Source organism: Bombina bombina, chromosome 1, assembly GCF_027579735.1.
Source record: "Bombina bombina isolate aBomBom1 chromosome 1, aBomBom1.pri, whole genome shotgun sequence".
NCBI classification, from domain to species: Eukaryota; Metazoa; Chordata; class Amphibia; order Anura; family Bombinatoridae; genus Bombina; species Bombina bombina.
This window is the reverse complement of record NC_069499.1, coordinates 1,468,731,136-1,468,749,672: the sequence shown is the minus strand read 5'-3', so window position 1 is coordinate 1,468,749,672 and position 18,537 is coordinate 1,468,731,136.

The following is an 18,537-nucleotide window of genomic DNA, read 5'->3' as shown; positions in this document are numbered from 1 at the left end:
ATGTAATTAATTTATTGATAGTGTAGTGTTAGGTTTAATTGTAACTTAGGTTAGGATTTATTTTACAGGTAATTTTGTAATTATTTTAACTAGGTAGCTATTAAATAGTTATTAACTATTTAATAGCTATTGTACCTGGTTAAAATAAATAAAAAGTTTCCTGTAAAATAAATATTAATCCTAAAATAGCTACAATGTAATTAAAAGTTATATTGTAGCTATATTAGGGTTTAATTTACAGGTAAGTATTTAGCTTTAAATAGGAATAATTTATTTAAATAGAGTTAAATTATATTTAACTTAGGGGGGTGTTAGTGTTAGACTTAGCTTTAGGGGTTAATAAATTTAATAGAGTAGCGGTGAGGTCTGGTCGGCAGATTAGGGGTTAATACTTGAAGTTACGTGTCGGTGATGTTAGGGAGGGCAGATTAGGGGTTAATACTATTTATTATAGGGTTATTGAGGCGGGAGTGAGACGGATTAGGGGTTAATAACTTTATTATAGTAGCGGTTAGGTCCGGTCGGCAGATTAGGGGTTAATAATTGTAGGTAGGTGGCGGCGACGTTGGGGGCGGCAGATTAGGGGTTAATAAATATAATATAGGGGTCGGCGGTGTTAGGGCCAGCAGATTAGGGGTACATACGGATAACGTAGGTTGCAGCGGTGTGCGGTCGGCAGATTAGGGGTTAAAAAATTATTAGAGTGGCGGCGATGTGGGGGGGCCTCGGTTTAGGGGTACATAGGTAGTTTATGGGTGTTAGTGTACTTTAGAGCACAGTAGTTAAGAGCTTTATGAACCGGTGTTAGCCCATAAAGCTCTTAACTCCTGGCTTTTTGCTGCGGCTGGAGTCTTGTCGTTAGATTTCTAACGCTCACTTCAGCCAAGACTCTAAATACCAGCGTTAGAAAGATCCCATTGAAAAGATAGGATACGCAATTGACGTAAGGGGATCTGCGGTATGGAAAAGTCGCGGCTGCAAAGTGTGCGTTAGACCCTTTCCTGACTGACTCTAAATACCAGCGGGCGGCCAAAACCAGCGTTAGGAGCCCCCTAACGCTGGTTTTGACGGCTAATGCAGAACTCTAAATCTAGGCGTTAGTAAATATAACTATCTTGTAAGGTTTTAATAAACTTTGGCACTTGCACGTCGCCACAGCTCTGCTGTGGCGCCTACCTGCCCCCACGACACAGTGACACAAACAGCCAAACACCCCGACGCTCAAGACCGCCTGCTTTAATTACTATAACCATGCGGTCTCGACAGGCGTCCGGGAAACACGTCCTCTGTAGATCTCAGCCAGAAGAAAGAGCGTGGCTTCCAGGCGCATCCGGCCTGAAGCGCGCAAAATCAGCCCCGCCCCTCGTGGGCGGTAATCAGAGAGAAGGCCTCTTGCAAAGTAAAAATGGCCGTAAATAAATATTATAAGCGACCGCAACCCTTGAAAATAAAATTGCTTAAACCAGAACTGCTCACAGCAGCTAATCATATTGACAAAACACGTTAACACATGCATCACGGTCATCCGAATGAAACTAAGCAGCTTTCTCTCTTATCCCCAGCATCAAACAGCCCTGATTAGCATAACGTCACTGTAGGAGCCAAAGGAACAAAGTTAGCCCCACTACGTGACCCTGACAGTCAGGATTTTACATTTTCCCTTGAAATACACTCTACCACCAAATTGTGTCAGGTTTAAGCCCATACGATAGGCAACCCCTACAGCCCTCTTCTGAGTTAAGATTGTCCCAGAATAAAAAAGCTGTACATACCTGAAAGCTGAACAACAGCATGATCAGTCCCACATCCAACAGGTTCTGCAATTCCCTCCTGTAGAGCTGTTGAGACATACAGGGTCTTAGTTAAATTATGCTAAGACCATTAGCTGAAGGGCAGCACACATCATGGGAGGCACAGTGAGAATAGAATCCCTCCAGTTCCCATTGCTTTGAAGCCACCAGATGCTTCTCTTTTTTAAATGAAGAGACTGATCTGGTCTAGGCTACACCCTAAAGCAAAGTAGCACACTTAGGCACTACACTAAAAATAATAAACTCTTGATTGAAGAATCTAAACTAACACCTCACTTTACCTCTTCCTATGTATAACACAGACAAAGAGAATGACTGGAGTGGGAGGGAAGGGAGGAGCTATATATACAACTCTGCTGTGGTGCTCTTTGTCTCCTCCTGCTGACCAGGAGGCGATATCCCATAAGTAAGGATGAAATCCGTGGACTCATCATATCTTGTAAAAGAAAGGGGATTTAAGTGACTTTGAACATGGCATGGTTGTTGGTGCCAGACTGGCTGGTCTGAGTATTTAAAAAAACTGCTGATCTACTGGGATTTCCACGCACAACCATCTCTAGGGTTTACAAAGAATGGTCCAAAAAAGAGAAAATATTCAGTGAGCGGCAGTTGTGTGGACGAAAATGCCTTTTTGATGTCAGAGGAAAATGGGCAGACTGGTTCAAGATGATAGAAAGGCAATAGTAACTCAAATAACCACTCGTTGCAACCAAGGTATGCAGAATACCATCTCTGAAAGCACAACACATCGAACCTTGATGCAGATGGGCTACAGCTAAGAACAGCAAACTGAGGCTACAATTCGCACAGGCTCACCAAAACTGGACAATAGAAGATTGGAAAAACGTTGCCTGGTCTGATGAGTCTCGATTTCAGCTGCGACACTCAGATGGTAGGGTCAGAACAATATGTGACTGCAGTTTGGCAAAGGGACGAGTGCTAAACTGCAGTCACATATTGTTTAGGACAATTAAGTATCGCAGAGTAGAATAAATTGGGGGAGCAATTTATTTACTTGTTAATTGCTATTTTGTTTTAGATCTTTGTATCTAGCCCCTTTATTAATACCATATATGGACTGCTTGAACTGTTATAACACAATGATCTAATGTATGTGATTACCCTGTATTAACCTGTTGTCTTGTATTTCTGTGCAGGATCTGTGTTTACATGCAGCACTTCATTGTTTTTAAGGTATACACCCAACGATCCCGACTGAGCTATAACGACGGTAAGTGACGTGAGTGCATTGGTGAATATTGCGGGGATATAAGGTGGTGAGTTAATGTGTAATTGTATTGCTTGTTTTGAAAACGGGGGAAACCCCGAAACGTTAATAAATACTTTGTATTTTTACTGAAAGACCCTCTGAGTGACTTCCATTCCGGAGGAGCATATGTTATTTTGAAGTGCACCCAGGGCAGTACAGGCCTTTGTAGCTTTATTTGAGTAACAGGAGTGCTTCTACCTTCTCTGTGGCACATATTAATACATTATTTTCTGATTTATTTTGATTGTATATAAAAAAGTTAAGGGTGCAGGGTCATGTGGTTTTCAGAGGGGGTGCAGGGCCAGGGTATCTGATCTGATGCATAAGGTTGGTATGTGACTGTGGGTCTCTTCAGGATCTCAGCAATCAAAATCAGTTTGTTTAGCACTTTTCAGAGGACTACGGGTTACAAAAGAAGTCAGATAGTTAAAAAAAACATAAACGTGCAGAAAGAAAATGCTCTAATGTATTACAGCATTTATATTATTGCGCTATTGCTTGCATATAACAATGGCCTTGATCACAATATATTGGCAGTGGCTTTTTCTGCTCTTTTTCTAGCTGAAAATGCTGCTTTTCAAGACAGCGTAATCACAGTAACGTGTTTTCGTCTGATTCCTGCACTTGCAAAATGGTTTTTAGATCCTTGATAAAAGCATTGTTTTTCCTATCGGATACAACATTTCTTGGCGATAACAATACATTTTCGAATTTGACACATCTAGGCACTTGATAAGTCCTTGAAAAAGCATTTTAGACATATTTAACACTATTTTATGGCTATTTCCAACCTGTCTTGTATCCTGCACATATGTAAATTCTGAAATGGCCATAGAACACATTCAAGAGGTTTATTAACATACAAGGTATTGATTCATTAATTCTCCATTGATCCCTAGTGGAGAGGCTGTATACAGTAAACAGTGCACATTTTTACATATGTACAGATACATATACATTTCCTGTACAGCTAAGGGGATCTGTAGGAAACATCTACCATTTGCGTGTTTTTATTTGTGCATTTTTAATATTTGATTATTTGTGCATTTTTAAGTGTTGGATTAAAAGTGGATCTCACAATTGTGACTTTGTTAGTTAACTGTAACACCACTGCTAACCGATCTGAATGCATCTTTTAGGTTGTCAGGATGGGCAGACTGTGCACTCTTTTTGAATCGCAATATGGTCGCATTTGAACCCATAATTTTTTTTTTGCTTAAACAATATTTACAACTATTACTGTTTCCATTCTGGTGTGCAATGAGAACAAAATGATGACTACGAGTTTCTAAGCAAAGGATTTATAATAGCTTCTTTTACTGTTTTTTAACATTATTTAAACCTTGCGCCTTGCTACATTGTATCTAGGAGACTCCTAAAGGAGATTGTGTCTTCATAACCAGGTTTTTATAGGGGAAGCACCTCCATGCACCCCAAGTCCAAACTCATTTACAAAAATTAATTTCATAGTGCTTGCGCCAACATTAGTGAACTTGTAAACTGGAACAGGCATTCGTGAACGTCAGTTCCATAATATAGGCACAGGCACTTTGAAATGCACTCTCATAAATGAGTTTTGACTTAAATAATGCCAGTACTGTTAGTGATAGTCATAACAGTGCGATTATGACTTTTAATCAAATATTAAAAAAAAACAAAAAAAACCCCAAGCCATTTTAGATGTTGGTTGTCTTAACTTACTAAAGAAGTATGCCCATCATGCCAAGATATCTATGGAATTTAAATGGTTAATGAGTGTTGAGGATGTATTGTGATAACAATAGGTGAATCTTACACATGCAAATGTGTCAGTTTTGTGAGACCTTATATTTTGAAAAGATGCACTTAACACACGAAAAGTCATTTTCTCTGAATCTTTTCAGATAAAATATTTATTCACGGTGGTGGGGTTTTAACAAATGAAACAAAAGAGTATTGTGATCACATGAGAAACTTGGCTATCAATTAGGTCTCACAGAAAAACAGAGAGACGCACTCAATTGGGCTTAGAACAAAAGCTGGAAAAACTTCTTGCTTAGTCCCTCGTTACTCCCAGGGTGCAATCTCTTTTAGCACACTATGCCTTTCACAAAGGAGAAATTTCCTGTAGCATATCAGTCTGATCCTGCAAAATGACAGTCCAACCCGGAAATACCAGGCAAATCTCTGAACAAGAGAAAACAACAAACCCCAGACATACGTTTCAGCCTCTATGGGCCTCGTCAGTGAGGTGCAGTTGCATCCCTCTAAGGCATGTGTCCCTTTTACTCTTAGGGAGACCTAAGAGTATTTGCATATTAAAGGTCTGAAAGCAAAAAAGCCTTTTCGGGAGCAAATAACTGATACATTTTAATCTAGGTCAATTTGTTTAATTGTATTTAATCAGTTTGCAGGGGTTAACGTCTGCTCCAAAACAGTCAGCAATGTAATACTGGGAGCTAGCTGAACACATCTGGTGAGCCAATGGCAACGGGCATATGTGTGTTGCCACCAATCACTTGCTTCCTCTCAGTAGTATATTGCTACTCCTAAGTCTACCTAGATATGCTTTCCAACAAGAAAACTAAGTACATTTGATAACAGGAGCAAATTGAAAGTCTCTTAAAATGGCATGCCCTGTCTAAACCATAGAAGTTTAATTTTGCCCCTTTAACATTGGGTCGTCTTCCAACACCTATTTGGATTTAGCAAAAACTCCTTACTGGAGGATTTGGATGGCTCGTTAAACTATATTTTTTATCAGTAGCTCCAACCTTATGAAGATTTCCACTATTATTGCACACCTCCCAATCTCTTACTTGACATATCAAGAAATTAATACAAATTGCCATGTATGTTCAATTCATATTTGAACAAAATAACTTTCTGGTTTGATTTAAACTTTGAAAATGTTATTTAAAACAAATATATGCTAAAAAGAATTTCTTAATACAAATAAGATGGTCTATGATTCATTTCATTGGAAAATAATTTAAAGGACTATTAAATACACTAGAATAGCATCATCAACAAGTGCATAATAAAAAGACTATGCAAGAAATGCGGAATTTTAACTGAGTAGTAGATTTTTGTTTTGGATAAATTTCAAAATGCACCTCAATATGCCAGCCCTATTATGTGACAGCCATCTGCCAATATACATATACATTGATAACTCTTACACATGATCAGTAGGAGAGGGTGCATCAGAAAGTGTGCAAATAAAAGGGATGTGCACAATTTGATAATAAAAGTAAATTGGAAACTCTCTTAAAACTGCATGCTTTATCTGAATCATGTGTCCCTTTAATGCATTTAAACTTTTTGGTTAACAAATTCTAGAAAAGGGATTAAATATCACAGTTTGTTTTACACAAAATGTTTTTGTTTTAATTTAAAATGTATATACTGAAACACACAGTTGAAAATAACTTATCAGCTTGCCACGTTGATATTAGTTTCTTAACAATTGCTTTGGTGTTCTTTGTATGAAAAAAAAAAAACTTATTCAGGTTCCTGCTATTTCCCTTGTCAGAATCAGGAAATAAAGATGTAATTATACTTATCAATTATATCTATCTAAGGTACTAACATATTCCACAATGTGATTAGTGGTGGTGGAACTAGAATACTAGTTAAAAAAAAGAGATTTTTGCAGAGTAGAAAAAAATAACAGGGCAATAACAGTAATAGAGGAGTCAAGTCTATGGAATGGCGCCTTTAGCAGTGTTTGTTCCTGGCACATCAATTTCACTTGATGAGGGTTATCCTCATATTGCTGTATGCACTATGCAGTTAATTCTCTTCTGCACAAGACTATGAATGATGCGGTACATAGTACTTGGTAGTGATTGGCTGTGTCTCTATTCAGTGGGAGCCAATCAATGCAAAGTACCATGTTAGCATGTAATAATGCAGAAATGTGTTTTACTATTCAGATGGTCAAACCTTTGTTAGGGAGTATTTTAAATGCCATACCCTGTCATTCTTTCTTTACTCATTACAGAGGAGAATATAGGAGAGAAAATTGATAAAGAAAATAATGCAGCAAACAGAAATAAAAAGATCAGTAGAGTCTGGTGTTACAAGTGCTTGAGAGGTGAATCATAAAGCAGTAGGATGTTTGGAAAGAAAGAAAACAGACTTGTAGTGTAATGAGAACAATGGGAATGGCAGAGAGAGAGAGAGAGAGAGAGAGAGAGAGAGAGAGAGAGAGAGAAAGAAATACAGAAACAAAAAGAGGGAGACAGAAATAAATTGGAAAAATACAATGAATTAAAAAGTTAAAGGGATTTTAAAGTCAAAATTAACTTTTATGAATCAGATAGAGCATATCATTTTAGGTTTCTAATTTACCTCATTCTCTCTGTGATGATCGAAAGTGCTATGAGGCGTCAAAATATTCAAAGGGATCCGCCGAGAGGCGTTTACTATACATGCCATCACCATGTATAGTATGCCATCCCCAGCATCGCCGACCATTTTGGTGATGTATAGGAAAGGATCCCTTGAATAGAACTGCCATACCTAAAAAAAAAAAAAAAAAAATCCTAATACAATTTTTTTTTTACAATAGGGCCTTTTGTAGGGCACTGATAAGCACCCCCCTCCCCCAATAAATAAAACTAATTTAAAAAACCTAGGCTAGAAAACCCCCCAAAAAAACTATTCTTAAAAATAAAAGCAAAAAAAGACTAACCCCAAAAGTGGTACTCACAGTTGATGGGGAATCCAGCTCCTCTTGATCCAACATTGGACCCGCTTCATTCTTGCTCTGGGGGCCCATCTGCCTCCGCTCCGCAATCTTCTTCCTCTCCAGGATCTGGGAGGGGGGGTTACTTGTAAATGTAGATGGGGGTTTTGTAATTATTTTTTTTTGCAAAAGAGCTGATCACTTTAGGGCAATGCCCTACAAAGTGCCTTTTAAGGTTAGGGTTTAGTTTTTTTTGTTATAGGTGGGTTTTTTTATTTTATAAGCCATGTAGTTTAGTGTTAGGTATAATGATGTTTTTTTATTTTGGATACTGTAGTGTACTTTATATTTTTTTTGCAACTTTGTATACGTTTAGAAAAGGGGGGTTTAGTTTAGAGGGGGAATTCAGTGTTAATGTAGTTCTAGTTTGCGTTGGGAGGTGGCAGTTTTGGCCTTAATCTCCTAGCCACCCCATATCTGTTTAAGGGTTGATTAGGCGACTATTCTTAATTATTATTTTGTAGGACTTAATCTCCTAACCACCCCCCAGAATGTAGCACCCCCCAAACAAGTGTTATCCCTAGGTGCATCATCATATTGCTGACAACATACTAAAAGACTGACTTGATCCCTTGCACCCTACTTGATTGACACCCCTTTTAAAAGCGGCGGTCGGCTGCTGGGGTTTTAGCACATCTCTGTGACACATTATTTAAACATTGATGATAACTTTAGCAGCATAGCTTTATAGTTATAATTGGGAGGTTTATTATTTATAGGATAGTATATTATAGCGAGTTATTTTTTGACAGTTCGCAGTTAGCTGGGCGTTCCAGTGGAGTGTAGGTTAGATATTACGTCAGTGTAGGCGGTATTAGGGACTTAGCTGGGCGTTCCGGGGGTATGTAGGTTAGGCAGTCATGGGGAGTTAGCTGGGCGGTGTAGGGGGAGTGTAGGTTACCTGTTATATAGGTGTAGGTGGTTGGTGGGAGGTAGAGAGGTGGAGCAGGGGGAGTGTAGCTTAGGCGTGACGTAGTTATAGGCTTTCAGGGGGAGTTAGCGGGGCATGCTAGTGGAAGTAGCCGGCACTTTGCTATGGACACATCGACACAAGATAGAAATGTTCGAAGCAGCAAAGTGCAGATTGTGAGGAGGCTAGCAGCCATGTTTGTCTAGCTAGCTATCAGTTGCAGAGACTACATCGCCTGAGCTAGTTAGTGTAGGTGTAATAAAACTTAGGTCCTCGCGGCAATATTTGAAGTGTGCCTACACTTCGAATAGGGCCCCCTGTCATTGACATTTATGGGAGAGACATTGCCGCTCACTGGCATTGCTCAGACATGCCCCTATTCAAAGCATTGAAAGACCATTTCCCAACGGTCTTTCAATGCTTTGAATATCGGGGCCTCAATCTTTTGTTGAAGGAGGAGCAATTCACTACTGGGTGCTAGCTGAACACATCAGGTGAACCAATGACAAGATGCAAATATGTGCATTCATCATTCAGCAACTTGCTCCCAATAGTGCATTGCTGCCAACGAGCCTACCTAGGTATGCTTTTTAACAAAGGATATCAAGAAAATAAAGCAAATTAGATAATATAAATAAATTGGAAAGTTATTTAAAATATAGTACTCCCTCTGAGTCATGAAAATAACTCCCTTTAACACAGCTGCAAATAATGTTAAGAGTTTAGGGCAGCTGAGTACAAAGTGGAGACATTAAACTGAACCTAAGCAAGAGTGCAGCATTAACATTTCTCAAGCTAACACCTTATACAATTGTAATACTAGTACCACAGCTTAGAAAACAGGGAGTATCAATTTTGTAGAGAAAACTATATATACATAAAACATCAGTTGCTGTGGATAACCCCTGCATTTTCTCCTAAATTGTCTAACCCTGTAGAGTTTGCTGGTTGGTGCACCACAGATAAGTGTATTATCTAATTATAAGCAGACAAAAAGCCAGGATCTTGGTGTGTATATTATAGCAAAGTAATTGATATAGCAGGACTCAACGCTGCTGACTTCCTCATATTGTCTGATTCCACAATTACTTTTTCTGTATGGTTCCTGCAGACGTTCAAGGCCTGGTCTTTTCCTTTCAAGCATTGGCACTTCCATGTACAACTGCCTCTCCTCAAAATATGCTGGGAACCTAAAAAAGAGAATACAGTCATTTGCAAAAAGAAACAAAAAAGCAGATTGACCATGGTTTTAGAGAATTCCAGTGAGCTAACTCTCCTAGGAAATGTACAGGACTGGGGAAACTTATTTACAATATTGTACAATTGACTGAATTACATAAGAACTGGAGAGATTTTTGACAAAAATATTTGCTTTTTAAATCAGAACATAAAGGAACATAAAACCCAATTTTTTTTCTTTTTACAATTCAGACAGAGCATACATTTTAAACAACGTTCCAGTTTACTTCTGTTATCAATTTTGCTTCATTTTCTAAGTATCCTTTATTGAAGGAGCAGCAATGCACTAGTGGAAGTTAGCCTAACACATTGGTAAGCCAATGACAAGAGGCATATATGTGCAGCCACCAATGCGCAGCTTACTCTCAGCTCCTGAACATACCTAGGTATGCTTTTTTTATTAATCAAAGAATACAAAAAGAACAAAGCAAATTATATAACAGAAGTAAATTGGAAACTTGTTTAAAATTGTATTCTCTATCATTAAAGAAAAACTTTGGGTTTCATGTCCCTTTAAAATGTCTGCCCATATTAGGATAAAAAAAAACAGAATTTATGCTTACCTCATAAATTACTTTGTCTTGCGGTGTATCCAGTCCACGGATTCATCCTTTACTTGTGGGATATTCTCATTCCCTACAGGAAGTGGCAAAGAGAGCACACAGCAGAGCTGTCCATATAGCTCCCCCTCTAACTCCACCCCCCAGTCATTCGACCAAAGGTTAGGAAGAAAAAGGAGAAACCATAGGGTTACCTGACTTAAATGCCAGGGCGGGCCGTGGACTGGATACAACGCAAGAGAAAGTAATTTATCAGGTAAGCATAAATTCTGTTTTCTCTTGCAAGGTGTATCCAGTCCACGGATTCATCCTTTACTTGTGGGATACTAATACCAAAGCTTTAGGACACGGATGAAGGGAGGGAACAAGACAGGTACCTTAAAGGGAAGGCACCACTGCTTGCAAAACCTTTCTCCCAAAAATAGCCTCCGAAGAAGCAAAAGTATCGAATTTGTAAAATTTTGAAAAAGTATGCAGTGAAGACCAAGTCGCTGCCTTACAAATCTGTTCAAAAGAAGCCTCGTTTTTAAAAGCCCATGTGGAAGCCACTGCTCTGGTAGAATGAGCAGTAACAGTTTCAGGAGACTGCTGGCCAGCAGTCTCATAGGCCAAACGGATGATGCTTTTCAGCCAAAAGGAAAGAGAGGTAGCAGTCGCTTTCTGACTTCTCCTTTTACCAGAATAGATAACAAATAAGGAAGATGTTTGTCTGAAATCCTTAGTTGCTTGTAAATAGAACTTTAGAGCACGAACTACATCAAGATTGTGCAACAGACGTTCCTTCTTCAAAGAAGGTTTAGGACACAGAGAAGGAACAACTATTTCCTGGTTAATATTCTTGTTGGAAACAACTTTAGGAAGAAAACCAGGTTTGGTACGCAAAACTACCTTATCTGCGTGGAACACCAGGTAAGGCGAATCACACTGTAAGGCAGATAATTCCAGATAATTCCAAAAACAAAACTTTCCAAGATAACAACTTAATATCTATGGAATGTAAAGGTTGAAACGGAACCCTTTGAAGAACTGAAAGAACTAGATTTAGACTCCATGACGGAGCCACAGGTTTATAGACAGGCTTGATTCTGACTAAAGCCTGTGCAAATGCTTGAACGTCTGGCACCTCTGACAGACGCTTGTGTAAAAGGATAGACAGAGCAGATATCTGTCCCTTTAAGGAACTAGCTGACAATCCTTTCTCCAATCCTTCTTGGAGAAAAGACAATATCCTGGGAATCCTAATCTTACTCCATGAGTAACCCTTGGATTCACACCAAGAAAGATATTTCCTCCATATCTTATGGTAGATTTTCCTGGTGACAGGCTTTCTAGCCTGAATCAGAGTATCTATAACTGACTCAGAGAAACCACGCTTTGATAGAATTAAGCGTTCAATCTCCAAGCCCACATTCACTTTACCCTCCGGTAGAGAGACCCTAGTGCTTAGAGTCGGCAAAGAGAATGACTGGGGGGTGGAGCTAGAGGGGGAGCTATATGGACAGCTCTGCTGTGTGCTCTCTTTGCCACTTCCTGTAGGGAATGAGAATATCCCACAAGTAAAGGATGAATCCGTGGACTGGATACACCTTGCAAGAGAAAACATAAGGGAATATGATCAAGAACAGTCAGCTTTGCATTGGCAATTCTAGCATCTTGCTTACCTGTCTTAAAGAAAGTACCCCCCCCCCCACATGCTGTAAAAAGAATACATTTTTATTGCATTGTTAGTACAAGTGTAGAGGACAAAAACAATAAAATCAATATTTAAATGGAATGTTATAGCTCCGAGAAATCTCTTTATAGCCACTGTTTAATTTGACAAGTGGAAAAATTCCTAGAAATACAAATTAAAAGCAACATTGAACTCAAAATCAGTTGTCTTTAAACATATTAAAATATTTTCTTTTAAAACTGTTTAAAATTATTTGAAGTCAAGAAGAAATGCATGTTTGTGCACAACTCATATCTATGGAATAGTTATTCAATGGCTCAATGATAGTTACATGAGGCAGAAACATATGTATACAATGAAACATGTTTACAGTTTATGGCTAGGATGGCAAAAAAACATAATTTATGCTTACCTGATAAATGTATTTCTCTTGTAGTGCATCCAGTCCACGGATCATCCATTACTTGTGGGATATTCTCCTTCCCAACAGGAAGTTGCAAGAGGATCACCCACAGAAGAGCTGCTATATAGCTCCTCCCCTCACTGCCATATCCAGTCATTCGAAACAAGACGAGAAAGGAGAAACTATAGGGTGCAGTGGTGACTGTAGTTTAATTACAATTTAGACCTGCCTTAAAAGGACAGGGCGGGCCGTGGACTGGATACACTACAAGAGAAATACATTTATCAGGTAAGCATAAATTATGTTTTCTCTTGTTAAGTGTATCCAGTCCACGGATCATCCATTACTTGTGGGATACCAATACCAAAGCTAAAGTACACGGATGATGGGAGGGACAAGGCAGGAACTTAAACGGAAGGAACCGCTGCCTGTAGAACCTTTCTCCCAAAAACAGCCTCCGAAGAAGCAAAAGTGTCAAATTTGTAAAATTTCGAAAAGGTGTGAAGCGAAGACCAAGTCGCAGCCTTGCAAATCTGTTCAACAGAGGCCTCATTTTTAAAGGCCCAGGTGGAAGCCACAGCTCTAGTAGAATGAGCTGTAATCCTTTCAGGGGGCTGCTGTCCAGCAGTCTCATAGGCTAAGCGTATTATGCTCCGAAGCCAAAAGGAGAGAGAGGTTGCCGAAGCTTTTTGACCTCTCCTCTGTCCAGAGTAAAAGACAAACAGGGCAGATGTTTGACGAAAATCTTTAGTAGCCTGTAAGTAAAACTTCAAGGCACGGACTACGTCCAGATTATGCAAAAGACGCAATGGATTAGGACACAATGATGGAACAACAATCTCTTGATTGATATTCCTGTTAGAAACCACCTTAGGTAAAAACCCAGGTTTGGTACGCAGAACTACCTTGTCTGAATGAAAAATCAGATAAGGAGAATCACAATGTAAGGCAGATAACTCAGAGACTCTTCAAGTCGAGGAAATGGCCATCAAAAACAGAACTTTCCAAGATAAAAGTTTAATATCAATGGAATGAAGGGGTTCAAACGGAAGTCCCGAAGAACTTTAAGAACCAAGTTTAAGCTCCACGGGGGAGCAACAGTTTTAAACACAGGCTTAATCCTAACCAAAGCCTGACAAAATGCCTGGACGTCTGGAACTTCTGCCAGACGCTTGTGCAAAATAATAGACAGAGCAGAGATTTGTCCTTTTAAAGAACTAGCTGATAAGCCTTTGTCCAAACCCTCTTGGAGAAAGGACAATATCCTAGGAATCCTAGCCTTACTCCATGAGTAACTCTTGGATTCACACCAATAAAGATATTTACGCCATATCTTATGGTAGATTTTCCTGGTGACAGGCTTCCGAGCCTGTATTAAGGTATCAATGACTGACTCGGAGAAGCCACGCCTTGATAGAATCAAGCGTTCAATCTCCATGCAGTCAGTCTCAGAGAAATTAGATTTTGATGATTGAAAGGACCTTGTATTAGAAGGTCCTGCCTCAGAGGCAGAGTCCATGGTGGAAGAGATGACATGTCCACTAGGTCTGCATACCAGGTCCTGCGTGGCCACGCAGGCGCTATCAGAATCACTGATGCTCTCTCCTGTTTGATTTTGGCAATCAGTCGAGGGAGCAGAGGAAACGGTGGAAACACATAGGCCAGGTTGAAGAACCAAGGAGCTGCTAGAGCATCTATTAGCGTTGCTCCCGGGTCCCTGGATCCGTAACAAGGAAGCTTGGCGTTCTGGCGAGACGCCATGAGATGCAGTTCTGGTTTGCCCCAAAGATGGACCAGTTGAGTAAACACCTCCAGATGGAGTTCCCACTCCCCCGGATGAAAAGTCTGACGACTTAGAAAATCCGCCTCCCAGTTCTCTACGCCTGGGATGTGGATCGCTGACAGGTGGCAAGAGTGAGACTCTGCCCAGCGAATTATCTTTGAGACTTCTAACATCACTAGGGAACTCCTGGTTCCCCCTTGATGGTTGATGTAAGCCACAGTCGTGATGTTGTCCGACTGAAATATGATGAACCTCAGTGTTGCTAACTGAGGCCAAGCTAGAAGAGCCTTGAATATTGCTCTTAACTCCAGAATATTTATTGGGAGGAGTTTCTCCTCCTGAGTCCACGATCCCTGAGCCTTCAGGGAGTTCCAGACTGCGCCCCAACCTAGAAGGCTGGCATCTGTTGTTACAATCGTCCAATCTGGCCTGCGAAAGGTCATACCCTTGGACAGATGGACCCGAGAAAGCCACCAGAGAAGAGAATCTCTGGTCTCTTGATCCAGATTTAGTAGAGGGGACAAATCTGAGTAATCCCCATTCCACTGACTTAGCATGCATAATTGCAGTGGTCTGAGATGCAGGCGCGCAAATGGCACTATGTCCATTGCCGCTACCATTAAGCCGATTACTTCCATGCACTGAGCCACTGACGGGCGTGGAATGGAATGAAGGACACGGCAAGCATTTAGAAGTTTTGATAACCTGGACTCCGTCAGGTAAATTTTCATCTCTACAGAATCTATAAGAGTCCCTAGGAAGGAGACTCTTGTGAGTGGTGATAGAGAACTCTTTTCCACGTTCACTTTCCACCCATGCGACCTCAGAAATGCCAGAACTATCTCTGTATGAGACTTGGCAATTTGAAAGCTTGACGCCTGTATCAGGATGTCGTCTAGATACGGAGCCACCGCTATGCCTCGCGGTCTTAGAACCGCCAGAAGTGAGCCCAGAACCTTTGTAAAAATTCTCGGGCAGTGGCCAACCCGAAGGGAAGAGCTACAAATTGGTAATGCCTGTCTAGAAAGGCAAACCTTAGGAACCGATGATGATCTTTGTGAATCGGTATGTGAAGGTAGGCATCCTTTAAGTCCACTGTGGTCATGTACTGACCCTCTTGGATCATGGGTAGGATGGTCCGAATAGTTTCCATTTTGAATGATGGAACTCTGAGGAATTTGTTTAAGATCTTTAGATCCAAGATTGGTCTGAAGGTTCCCTCTTTCTTGGGAACCACAAACAGATTTGAATAAAATCCCTGTCCTTGTTCCGTCCGCGGAACTGGATGGATCACTCCCATTACTAGGAGGTCTTGCACACAGCTTAGGAATGCCTCTTTCTTAATCTGGTTTGATGATAACCTTGAAAGATGAAATCTCCCTTGTGGAGGAGAAGCTTTGAAGTCCAGAAGATATCCCTGAGATATGATCTCCAACGCCCAGGGATCCTGAACATCTCTTGCCCACGCCTGGGCGAAGAGAGAAAGTCTGCCCCCCACTAGATCCGTTTCCGGATAGGGGGCCGTTCCTTCATGCTGTCTTGGGGGCAGCAGCAGGCTTTCTGGCCTGCTTGCCCTTGTTCCAGGACTGGTTAGGTTTCCAGGCCTGTCTGGAATGAGCAACAGTTCCCTCTTGTTTTGAAGCGGAGGAAGTTGATGCTGCTCCTGCCTTGAAATTTCGAAAGGCACGAAAATTAGACTGTTTGGCCTTTGATTTGGCCCTGTCCTGAGGAAGGGTATGACCCTTGCCTCCAGTAATGTCAGCAATAATTTCCTTCAGGCCAGGCCCGAATAAGGTCTGCCCCTTGAAAGGAATGTTGAGTAATTTAGACTTTGAAGTCACGTCAGCTGACCAGGATTTAAGCCATAGCGCCCTACGCGCCTGGATGGCGAATCCGGAATTCTTAGCCGTTAGTTTAGTCAAATGAACAATGGCATCAGAAACAAATGAGTTAGCTAGTTTAAGCATTCTAAGCTTGTCAATAATTTCATTCAATGGAGCTGTCTGGATGGCCTCTTCCAGGGCCTCAAACCAGAATGCCGCTGCAGCAGTGACAGGCGCAATGCATGCAAGGGGCTGTAAAATAAAACCTTGTTGAATAAACATTTTCTTAAGGTAACCCTCCAATTTTTTATCCATTGGATCTGAAAAAGCACAACTGTCCTCAACCGGGATAGTGGTACGCTTTGCTAAAGTAGAAACTGCTCCCTCCACCTTAGGGACCGTCTGCCATAAGTCCCGTGTAGTGGCGTCTATTGGAAACATTTTTCTAAATATAGGAGGTGGGGAAAAGGGCACACCGGGTCTATCCCACTCCTTGCTAATAATTTCTGTAAGCCTTTTAGGTATAGGAAAAAACGTCAGTACACACCGGCACCGCATAGTATCTATCCAGCCTACACAATTTTTCTGGAATTGCAACTGTGTTACAGTCATTCAGAGCAGCTAATACCTCCCCAAGCAATACACGGAGGTTCTCAAGCTTAAATTTAAAATTAGAAATCTCTGAATCAGGTTTCCCCGAGTCAGAGATGTCACCCACAGACTGAAGCTCTCCGTCCTCATGTTCTGCATACTGTGACGCAGTATCAGATATGGCTCTAACAGCATTTGCGTGCTCTGTATCTCTCCTAACCCCAGAGCTATCGCGCTTGCCTCTTAATTCAGGCAATCTAGATAATACCTCTGACAGGGTATTATTCATGATTGCAGCCATGTCCTGCAAGGTAATCGCTATGGGCGTCCCTGATGTAATTGGCGCCATATTAGCGTGCGTCCCCTGAGCGGGAGGCGAAGGGTCTGACACATGGGGAGAGTTAGTCGGCATAACTTCCCCCTCGAAAGAACCCTCTGGTGATAATTCTTTTATAGATAAAGACTGATCTTTACTGTTTAAGGTGAAATCAATACATTTAGTACACATTCTCCTATGGGGCTCCACCATGGCTTTCAAACATAATGAACAAGTAGGTTCCTCTGTGTCAGACATGTTTAAACAGACTAGCAATGAGACTAGCAAGCTTGGAAAACACTTTAAAACAAGTTTACAAGCAATATAAAAAACGTTACTGCGCCTTTAAGAAACACAAATTTTCCCAAATTTTGAATTAACAGTGAAAAAATGCAGTTACACTAACGAAATTTTTACAGTGTATGTAATAAGTTAGCAGAGCATTGCACCCACTTGCAAATGGATGATTAACCCCTTAATACCAAAAACGGAATAACAAATGACAAAAACATTTTTTAAACAGTCACAACAACTGCCACAGCTCTACTGTGGCTTTTTACCTCCCTCAATACGACTTTTGAAGCCTTTTGAGCCCTTCAGAGAAGTCCTGGATCATGCAGGAAGAAGCTGGATGTCTGTGTCTGTAATTTTTGCTGTGCAAAAAAAACGCTAAAATAGGCCCCTCCCACTCATATTACAACAGTGGGAAGCCTCAGGGAACTGTTTCTAGGCAAAATTCAAGCCAGCCATGTGGAAAAAACTAGGCCCCAATAAGTTTTATCACCAAACATATGTAAAAAACGATTAAACATGCCAGCAAACGTTTTAAAATACACTTTTATAAGAGTATGTATCTCTATTAATAAGCCTGATACCAGTCGCTATCACTGCATTTAAGGCTTTACTTACATTACTTCGGTATCAGCAGCATTTTCTAGCAAATTCCATCCCTAGAAAAATATTTTAACTGCACATACCTTATTACAGGAAAACCTGCACGCTATTCCCCCTCTGAAGTTACCTCACTCCTCAGAATATGTGAGAACAGCAAAGGATCTTAGTTACTTCTGCTAAGATCATAGAAAACGCAGGCAGATTCTTCTTCTAAATACTGCCTGAGATAAACAGTACACTCCGGTACCATTTAAAAATAACAAACTTTTGATTGAAGAAATAAACTAAGTATAAAACAGAATTTATGCTTACCTGATAAATTACTTTCTCCAACGGTGTGTCCGGTCCACGGCGTCATCCTTACTTGTGGGATATTCTCTTCCCCAGCAGGAAATGGCAAAGAGTCCCAGCAAAGCTGGTCACATGATCCCTCCTAGGCTCCGCCCACCCCAGTCATTCGACCGATGGACAGGAGGAAATATATATAGGAGAAACCATATGATACCGTGGTGACTGTAGTTAGAGAAAATAAT